This window comes from Heterodontus francisci, unplaced genomic scaffold, assembly GCF_036365525.1.
Source record: "Heterodontus francisci isolate sHetFra1 unplaced genomic scaffold, sHetFra1.hap1 HAP1_SCAFFOLD_250, whole genome shotgun sequence".
Lineage (NCBI taxonomy): Eukaryota > Metazoa > Chordata > Chondrichthyes > Heterodontiformes > Heterodontidae > Heterodontus > Heterodontus francisci.
In genome coordinates, this window is record NW_027142149.1 from 2,234,233 (window position 1) to 2,243,780 (window position 9,548).

A 9,548-nucleotide genomic window follows, 5' to 3' on the forward strand; every position below is an offset into this window, starting at 1 on the left:
TCAATCGCTCTCTGACACTCTCTCACATTCTCTATCACTCTCTGTCACTCAATGACACGCTCTATCACTCTCTGACACTCTCAGACACTCTCGATCACTCTCGGACACTCTCTATCACTCTCTGACTCTCTCTGACACTCTCTATCACTCTATGACACTCTCTGACAATCTCTGACACTCTGACACTCTCTGACGCTCTCAGACCCTCTCGATCACGCTCTATCTCTCTCTGACACTCTCTGACGCTCTCTGACACTCTCAGACACTCTCTGTGACTCTCTATCACTCTCTGACACTCTCTGACACTCTCTATCACTCTCTGACACTCGCTATCAGTCTCTGACACTCTCTGACACTCTCTATCACTCTCTGACGCTCTCAGACACTCTCTATCACGCTCTATCACTCTCGGGCACTCTCTGACACTCTCTGACACTCTCTGACACTCTCTGAAACTCTCAATCGCTCTCAGACACTCTCTCACATTCTCTATCACTCTCTGTCACTCAATGACACGCTCTATCACTCTCTGACAATATCAGACACTCTCTATCACTCTCGGACACTCTCTATCACTCTCTGACTCTCTCTGACACTCTCTATCACTCTATGACACTCTCTGACAATCTCTGACACTCTGACACTCTCTGACGTTCTCAGACACTCTCGATCACGCTCTATCTCTCTCTGACACTCTCTGACACTCTCAGACACTCTCTGTCACTCTCTATCACTCTCTGACACTCTCTGACACTCTCTATCACTCAATGATACTCTCTGACACGCTCTATCACACTCTCTCACGCTCTGACACTCTGTCACACTCTCTGACACACTCTGACACTCTCTGACACTCTCAGACACTCTCTATTACTCTTTATCACTCTCTGACACTCGCTGACACTCTCTGACACTCTCAGACACACTCTGACAGTCTCAGACACTCTCAGACACTCTCAGACACTCTCTATCACACTCTATCACTCTCTGACACTCTCTGACACACTCTGACACTCTCTAACAGTCTCTATCACTCTCAGACACTCTCAGACACTCTCTGACACTCTCTGACACACTCTGGCACTCTATGACACTCTCTGAAAATCACTATCACTCTCTATCACTCTCTGACACTTTCTGACACTCTCAGACACTCTCAGAAACTCTCAATCACTCTCTATCACTCCCTATCACTCTCTATCACTCTCTATCACTCTCTGAAGCACTCTGACACTCTCTGACACTCTCTATCACTCTCTATCACTCAATGACACGCTCTGACACACTCTGACGCTCTCTGACGCTCACAGACACTCTCAATGACTCTCTATCACTCTCTGACACTTTCTGACACTCTCAGACACTCTCAGAAACTCTCAATCACTCTCTATCACTCTCTGACACTCTCTGAGACTCTCGATCACTCTTTGTCACTCTCTGACACTCTCAGACACACTCTGACAGTCTCAGACACTCTCAGACACTCTCAGACACTCTCTATCACACTCTATCACTCTCTGACACTCTCTGACATTCTCTATCACTCTCAGACACTCTCTGACACTCTCTGGCACACTCTGGCACTCTATGACACTCTCTGAAAATCACTATCAATCTCTATCACTCTCTGACACTTTCTGACACTCTCAGACACTCTCAGAAACTCTCAATCACTCTCTGTCACTCCCTATCACTCTCTATCACTCTCTATCACTCTCTGAAGCACTCTGACACTCTCTGTCACTCTCTATCACTCTCTGACACACTCTGACAGTCTCAGACACTCTCTATCACTCTCTATCACTCTCTGACACGCTCTGACACTCTCTGACAATCTCTTTTGCTCTCTGACACACTCTGACACTCTCTATCACTCTCTGACACTCACTGACACTCTCAGATACGCTCTGTCACTCTCAGACACTCTCTATCAGTCACTATCACTCACTGACACTCTCTGACACTCTCTGACACACTCTGACACAATCTGACACTCTCAGGAACACATTCTCACTCTCTGACACTCTCAGACACTCTCTATCACTCTCTGACACTCTCTATCACTCTCTGACACTCTCAGACACTCTCTATCACTCTTGGACACTCTCTATCACTCTCTGACACTCTCTGACACTCTCTATCACTCTATGACACTCTCTGACACTCTCTATCACTCTCTGACAACACTCTGACACTCTCTGACGCTCTCAGACACTCTCTATCACGCTCTATCACTCTCTGACACTCTCTGACATTCTCTGACACTCTCTGAAACTCTCAATCGCTCTCTGACACTCTCTCACATTCTCTATCACTCTCTGTCACTCAATGACACGCTCTATCACTCTCTGACACTCTCAGACACTCTCGATCACTCTCGGACACTCTCTATCACTCTCTGACTCTCTCTGACACTCCCTATCACTCTATGACACTCTCTGACAATCTCTGACACTCTGACACTCTCTGACGCTCTCAGACCCTCTCGATCACGCTCTATCTCTCTCTGACACTCTCTGACGCTCTCTGACACTCTCAGACACTCTCTGTGACTCTCTATCACTCTCTGACACTCTCTGACACTCTCTATCACTCTCTGACACTCGCTATCAGTCTCTGACACTCTCTGACACTCTCTATCACTCTATGACACTCTCTATCACTCTCTATCACTCTCTGACAACACTCTGACACTCTCTGACGCTCTCAGACACTCTCTATCACGCTCTATCACTCTCGGGCACTCTCTGACACTCTCTGACACTCTCTGACACTCTCTGACACTCTCTGAAACTCTCAATCGCTCTCTGACACTCTCTCACATTCTCTATCACTCTCTGTCACTCAATGACACGCTCTATCACTCTCTGACAATATCAGACACTCTCTATCACTCTCGGACACTCTCTATCACTCTCTGACTCTCTCTGACACTCTCTATCACTCTATGACACTCTCTGACAATCTCTGACACTCTGACACTCTCTGACGCTCTCAGACACTCTCGATCACGCTCTATCTCTCTCTGACACTCTCTGACACTCTCAGACACTCTCTGTCACTCTCTATCACTCTCTGACACTCTCTGACACTCTCTATCGCTCTCCATCACTCAATGATACTCTCTGACACGCTCTATCACACTCTCTCACGCTCTGACACTCTGTCACACTCTCTGACACACTCTGACACTCTCTGACACTCTCAGACACTCTCTATTACTCTTTATCACTCTCTGACACTCGCTGACACTCTCTGACACTCTCAGACACACTCTGACAGTCTCAGACACTCTCTGACACTCTCAGACACTCTCTATCACACTCTATCACTCTCTGACACTCTCTGACATTCTCTATCACTCTATGACACTCTCTGACACACTCTGACACTCTCTAACAGTCTCTATCACTCTCAGACACTCTCAGACACTCTCTGACACTCTCTGACACACTCTGGCACTCTATGACACTCTCTGAAAATCACTATCACTCTCTATCACTCTCTGACACTTTCTGACACTCTCAGACACTCTCAGAAACTCTCAATCACTCTCTATCACTCCCTATCCCTCTCTATCACTCTCTATCACTCTCTGAAGCACTCTGACACTCTCTGACACTCTCTATCACTCTCTATCACTCAATGACACGCTCTGACACACTCTGACGCTCTCTGACGCTCACAGACACTCTCAATGACTCTCTATCACTCTCTGACACTTTCTGACACTCTCAGACGCTCTCAGAAACTCTCAATCACTCTCTATCACTCTCTGACACTCTCTGAGACTCTCGATCACTCTTTGTCACTCTCTGACACTGTCAGACACACTCTGACAGTCTCAGACACTCTCAGACACTCTCAGACACTCTCTATCACACTCTATCACTCTCTGACACTCTCTGACATTCTCTATCACTCTCAGACACTCTCAGACACTCTCTGACACTCTCTGACACACTCTGGCACTCTATGACACTCTCTGAAAATCACTATCTCTCTCTATCACTCTCTGACACTTTCTGACACTCTCAGACACTCTCAGAAACTCTCAATCACTCTCTATCACTCCCTATCACTCTCTATCACTCTCTATCACTCTCTGAAGCACTCTGACACTCTCTGTCACTCTCTATCACTCTCTGACACACTCTGACAGTCTCAGACACTCTCTATCACTCTCTATCTCTCTCTGACACTCTCTGACACTCTCTATCACTCTATGACACTCTCTGAAATTCTCTATCACTCTCTATCTCTCTCTGACTCTCTCTATCACTCCACGACAATCTCTGCCACTATCACACTCTATCACTCTCTGACACGCTCTGACACTCTCTGACACTCTATTTTGCTCTCTGTCACTCTCAGACACTCTCTATCACTCTCTATCACTCATTGAAACTCTCTGACACACTCTGACACAATCTGACAATCTCTGAAACTCTGCATCACTCTCTATCACTCTCTGACACTCTCTGACACTCTCTATCACTCTCTGACACTCTCTGACACTCTCAGGAACACATTCTCACTCTCTGACACTCTCAGACACTCTCTATCACTCTCTATCACTCTATATCAATCTCTGACACTCTCTGACACTCACAGACACTCTCTATCACTCTCTGACAATCTCTATCACTCTCTATCATTCTCTGTCAATCTCTGACGATCTCTATCACTCTCTGACACTCTCCGACACTCTCCATCACTCAATGACACACTCTGAAACTCTCTATCACTCTCTGTCACTCTCTATCACTCTCTGACACTCTCTGACACACTCTGACACTCTCGGACACTCTCTGACACACTCTGACACTCTCTGACACTCTCAGACACTCTCTATCACTCTTTATCACTCTCTGACACTCTCTGAAACTCTCAGACACTCTCTGAAACTCTCAGACACTCTCTATCACTCTCGGACACTCTCTGACACTCCCTATCACTCTCTGACACTCTCTGACACTCTCTATCACTCTCTGACACTCTGGCACTCTGACACTCTCTGATGCTCTCAGACACTCTCTATCACTCTCTGACACTCTCTGACACTCTCTGACACTCTCTGACACTCTCTAACTCTCTCAGACCCTCTCTGACACTCTCTATCACTCTCTGACACTCTCAATCGCTCTCTGACACTCTCTCACATTCTCTATCACTCTCTGTCACTCAATGACACGCTCTAATACTCTCTGACACTCTCAGGCACTCTCTGTCACTCTCGGACACTCTCTATCACTCTCTATCACTCTCTGACACTCTCTATCACTCTCTGACACACTCAGACACTCTCTATCACTCTATGACACTCTCTGACATTCTCTATCACTCTATGACACTCTCTGACACACTCTGACACTCTCTAACAGTCTCTATCACTCTCAGACACTCTCAGACACTCTCTGACACTCTCTGACACACTCTGGCACTCTATGACACTCTCTGAAAATCACTATCACTCTCTATCACTCTCTGACACTTTCTGACACTCTCAGACACTCTCAGAAACTCTCAATCACTCTCTATCACTCCCTATCACTCTCTATCACTCTCTATCACTCTCTGAAGCACTCTGACACTCTCTGACACTCTCTATCACTCTCTATCACTCAATGACACGCTCTGACACACTCTGACGCTCTCTGACGCTCACAGACACTCTCAATGACTCTCTATCACTCTCTGACACTTTCTGACACTCTCAGACACTCTCAGAAACTCTCAATCACTCTCTATCACTCTCTGACACTCTCTGAGACTCTCGATCACTCTTTGTCACTCTCTGACACTCTCAGACACACTCTGACAGTCTCAGACACTCTCAGACACTCTCAGACACTCTCTATCACACTCTATCACTCTATGACACTCTCTGACAATCTCTGACACTCTGACACTCTCTGACGCTCTCAGACACTCTCGATCACGCTCTATCTCTCTCTGACACTCTCTGACACTCTCAGACACTCTCTGTCACTCTCTATCACTCTCTGACACTCTCTGACACTCTCTATCGCTCTCCATCACTCAATGATACTCTCTGACACGCTCTATCACACTCTCTCACGCTCTGACACTCTGTCACACTCTCTGACACACTCTGACACTCTCTGACACTCTCAGACACTCTCTATTACTCTTTATCACTCTCTGACACTCGCTGACACTCTCTGACACTCTCAGACACACTCTGACAGTCTCAGACACTCTCTGACACTCTCAGACACTCTCTATCACACTCTATCACTCTCTGACACTCTCTGACATTCTCTATCACTCTATGACACTCTCTGACACACTCTGACACTCTCTAACAGTCTCTATCACTCTCAGACACTCTCAGACACTCTCTGACACTCTCTGACACACTCTGGCACTCTATGACACTCTCTGAAAATCACTATCACTCTCTATCACTCTCTGACACTTTCTGACACTCTCAGACACTCTCAGAAACTCTCAATCACTCTCTATCACTCCCTATCACTCTCTATCACTCTCTATCACTCTCTGAAGCACTCTGACACTCTCTGACACTCTCTATCACTCTCTATCACTCAATGACACGCTCTGACACACTCTGACGCTCTCTGACGCTCACAGACACTCTCAATGACTCTCTATCACTCTCTGACACTTTCTGACACTCTCAGACGCTCTCAGAAACTCTCAATCACTCTCTATCACTCTCTGACACTCTCTGAGACTCTCGATCACTCTTTGTCACTCTCTGACACTGTCAGACACACTCTGACAGTCTCAGACACTCTCAGACACTCTCAGACACTCTCTATCACACTCTATCACTCTCTGACACTCTCTGACATTCTCTATCACTCTCAGACACTCTCAGACACTCTCTGACACTCTCTGACACACTCTGGCACTCTATGACACTCTCTGAAAATCACTATCTCTCTCTATCACTCTCTGACACTTTCTGACACTCTCAGACACTCTCAGAAACTCTCAATCACTCTCTATCACTCCCTATCACTCTCTATCACTCTCTATCACTCTCTGAAGCACTCTGACACTCTCTGTCACTCTCTATCACTCTCTGACACACTCTGACAGTCTCAGACACTCTCTATCACTCTCTATCTCTCTCTGACACTCTCTGACACTCTCTATCACTCTATGACACTCTCTGAAATTCTCTATCACTCTCTATCTCTCTCTGACTCTCTCTATCACTCCACGACAATCTCTGCCACTATCACACTCTATCACTCTCTGACACGCTCTGACACTCTCTGACACTCTATTTTGCTCTCTGACACACTCTGACACTCTCTATCACTCTCTGACCCTCACTGACACTCACAGATACGCTCTGTCACTCTCAGACACTCTCTATCACTCTCTATCACTCATTGAAACTCTCTGACACACTCTGACACAATCTGACAATCTCTGAAACTCTGCATCACTCTCTATCACTCTCTGACACTCTCTGACACTCTCTATCACTCTCTGACACTCTCTGACACTCTCAGGAACACATTCTCACTCTCTGACACTCTCAGACACTCTCTATCACTCTCTATCACTCTATATCAATCTCTGACACTCTCTGACACTCACAGACACTCTCTATCACTCTCTGACACTCTCTATCACTCTCTATCAATCTCTGTCAATCTCTGACGATCTCTATCACTCTCTGACACTCTCCGACACTCTCCATCACTCAATGACACACTCTGAAACTCTCTATCACTCTCTGTCACTCTCTATCACTCTCTGACACTCTCTGACACACTCTGACACTCTCGGACACTCTCTGACACACTCTGACACTCTCTGACACTCTCAGACACTCTCTATCACTCTTTATCACTCTCTGACACTCTCTGAAACTCTCAGACACTCTCTGAAACTCTCAGACACTCTCTATCACTCTCGGACACTCTCTGACACTCCCTATCACTCTCTGACACTCTCTGACACTCTCTATCACTCTCTGACACTCTGGCACTCTGACACTCTCTGATGCTCTCAGACACTCTCTATCACTCTCTGACACTCTCTGACACTCTCTGACACTCTCTGACACTCTCTGACACTCTCTAACTCTCTCAGACCCTCTCTGACACTCTCTATCACTCTCTGACACTCTCAATCGCTCTCTGACACTCTCTCACATTCTCTATCACTCTCTGTCACTCAATGACACGCTCTAATACTCTCTGACACTCTCAGGCACTCTCTGTCACTCTCGGACACTCTCTATCACTCTCTATCACTCTCTGACACTCTCTATCACTCTCTGACACACTCAGACACTCTCCGTCACTCTCGGACACTCACTATCACTCTCTGACTCTCTCTGCCACTCTCTATCACTCCATGACACTCTCTGACACTCTCTGACTCTCTGACACTCTGACACTGTCTGACGCTCTCAGACACTCTCTATCACGCTCTATCACTCTCTGACACTCTCTGACACTCTCTGACACTCTATGACGCTCTCTGACGCTCTCAGACACTCTCTGTAGCTCTCTATCACTCTCTGAGACTCTCTGACACTCTCTATCACTCTCTGACACTCTCTATCATTCTCTGACACTCTGAGACACTCTCTATCACTCTCTGACACTCTCAGAAACTCTCTATCACTGTCGGACACTCTCTATCACTCTCTGACTCTCTCTGACACTCTCTATCACTCTCTGACAATCTCTGACACTCTCTATCACTCTCTGGCACTCTCAGACTCTCTCTATCAGACTCTGACAGTCTCTATCACTCTCCGAAACTCTCTGATGCTCTCTGTCATACTCTGACACTCTCTTTCACTCTCTGTCACTCTCAGACAATCTCTATCACTCTCTGAAACTCTCTATCGCTCTCTGAAACTCACAGACACTCTCTATCACTGTCGGACACTCTCTATCGCTCTCTGATACTCTCTGACACTCTCTATCACACTCTGTCACTCAATGACACGCTCTGACACACTCTGACGCTCTCTGACACTCACAGACACTCTCCATGACTCTCTATCACTCTCTGACACTTTCTGACACTCTCAGACACTCTCAGAAACTCTCAATCACTCCCTATCACTCTCTGACACTCTCTATCACTCTCTGACACTCTCTGACACTCTCGATCACTCTCAGACACACTCTGACAGTCTCAGACACTCTCAGACACTCTCAGACACTCTCTATCACACTCTATCACTCTCTGACACTCTCTATCAGTCTCTATCACTCTCAGACACACTCAGAGACTCTCTGACACTCTCTGACACACTCTGGCACTCTCTACCATTCTCTGACACACTCTGACAGTCTCTGACACTCTCAGACACTCTCTATCACACTCTATCTCTCTCTGACACTCTCTGACACTCTCTATCACTCGATGACACTCTCTGAAACTCTCTGACACTCTCTATCACTTTATGACAATCTCAGATACTCTCTATCACACTCTGAAGCACTCTGACTCTCTCTGTCACTCTCTATCACTCTCTGACACACTCTGACATTCTCAGACACTCTCTATAACTCTCTATC